Raw genomic sequence first — 2,339 nt, 5'->3', positions numbered from 1 at the left:
TCTGAATTAGTTTAAGACTGAGAAGGTCTCTTCTAGGTCTTGGGCGTGTGTCTCCTCCGTAAGGCTCTTTACAATTATGTCATCCATGTAGGCTTCTACATTCCTTCCTGATTGATCTTTGAACATGAAATTGACCAATCTCTGGTACGTTGCTCCGGCATTCTTCAGTCCAAATGGCATGACGTTGTAGCAGTACGTCCCTTGGTCTGTTACAAAGGAAGTCTTCTCCTGATCTTCTTTGTCCATGGGTATCTGGTGGTACCCTTGCGCTGCGTCTACGAAACTGTACAAGAGGTAGCACGCGGTTGAGTCTACTAACTGGTCTATGCTTGGGAGCGGGTAACTGTCTTTTGGACAAGCCTTGTTCAAGTCAGTGAAATCCACGCACATTCGATATTTTCCATTTGACTTCTTGACTAGGACAACATTTGCTTACCAGTCTGGGTAAAACACTTCTCGGATGAAACCAGCCGCTTCCAATGTCCTAACTTTGTCTGCGATGACCTTCTGTCTTTCTTCTGTGAATCGCCGTTTCTTCTGCACCACGGGTCTGCTCCCTGGTTTTATGTTTAGCTTGTGTGAAGCCACTTTTGGGTCGACTCCTTTGATTTCTGCTGGTTCTGTAGCGAATGACTCTGAGTTGTTCTTTAGGACGGACTGTATTTCTTCTTTTACTTCTTTTGGGACCTCTGTCCCTATCTTTACTACCTTGGTCGCAATTATTTTGAAGTCCTCCATGTCTCCGACTGGTTCTGCGCCTCCTACTTCTTCTTCGTCTACGACTATCCCGGGGAAAGTGGCGATTGGTAGGCTTTCTCTATCTTCCGTTGTTATCATGCAGCATTCCCTGGCTATTTCTTGGCTTCCCCTTACTACCACTGTTCCCTCTGGGGTAGGTATCTTTAAGGTCAGTAACCTAATACTGGTTACCGCGCTTGATTGGTACAAGAAAGGTCTGCCAAAGATTCCATTGTATGCCAGAGGTAGATCCACCACATTGAACTGGGCATGTAGTTTCTTGAGTGGCCCTTCGGTCTTCTCCCCTAGCTCTACATATAGGTTCACAGTTCCTTCTGGCCGTATTGGCTTTCCTCCGAGTCCGATGAGTGGGACAGACGCTTTTCGTAAATCAGTAATTGATCCTTTCATCTCCTTAAAGGCCTCCAGGGTTAGTAAGTTCACCGAACTTCCTTCATCTATCAAGATACGTTTGACCAGGTGGTTTCTTATGACCGCCTCTATCACCAATGCGTCATTATGAGGTCCTCGCACATGTCCGCCATCTTCTGGGCCGAATGAGACTTCTTGTGTTACTTCCCTTTCGACTGCGAAGATCGTCGCAGAACCTCTTCGGTTCCTTTTCTTCTTTTGGGAGTTGCTATAAGGGTCTCCTCCATCGATGACATTTATTACTCCTGCGACTTCTTTGGCTTTCTTCGTCTGTTCTTCTTTCGGTGGCGTCTCCTTTCCTTTTTTCCCCTGTCTTTTCATGGACGAATTTTCTTAGCACGCCAGATTGGATTAGCTGTTCTATTTCTCTTTTAAGGTCCCAGCAGCGATCTGTGTCATGGCCGTAACCTTCATGAAAACGACAATACTTGCTCTTGTCCCGTTCTTTGTCTGGGTCCATTCTTCTGGGGGCATTGAACATTACTCGATTTTGTTTCATCCAACTGAGTATATAGACTGGAGCTCGGTTCAATGGCGTGAAATCGTAAGGTCTGCTCAGTCCCCCAAATCTCTGTGTCCGGGGTCTCTCCTCTTCCTTCTTTCCTCGATACATGGAGCCGTCTTGCTTCGTTGTCTCCGACTGCTTTGTTAGGGTTCTCCTTGCTTCGTCTAGTTCCACATACTTGTGTGCTATCAGCATCAAGTCCTGGAAGGTGGTTGGCTTTTTCATCAGGATTTTGTCTCGGAGTTCTTCGAATCGGGTTCCCATCTTCATAGCCTCTATGGCTGTGTCGTGGTTGAGATTCTCGATCTGGACTGCCTCTTTATTGAATCTTTCTACGAAGTTTTTCAGTGTTTCTTGGTCTCCTTGTTTGCACTTTCTCAAGTCGCTGGAACTTTTCTGCAGAGGAATGTTAGTCCGGAAGCGTGCTTTGAATCCTGTGGCCAAATCAGAGAAGCAACCGATTGAGCCAGCTTTGAGGTGTGAGTACCACTTCTGTGCCGAACCCTGCAGTGTTGCTGGGAACACTCTACAGAGCATTGGGTCTGTTACATCTTGTAGCATCATAATTGTTTTGAACTTAGAGATGTGGCTCTTCGGGTCTCCTGTTCCATCAAAAGAGTCAAATGTTGGTAATTTAAATCTCGAAGGGAACCGTACCAGTTGA

Source organism: Mercurialis annua, linkage group LG6 (assembly GCF_937616625.2).
Source record: "Mercurialis annua linkage group LG6, ddMerAnnu1.2, whole genome shotgun sequence".
Lineage (NCBI taxonomy): Eukaryota > Viridiplantae > Streptophyta > Magnoliopsida > Malpighiales > Euphorbiaceae > Mercurialis > Mercurialis annua.
Note: the sequence above shows the minus strand (reverse complement) of the source record.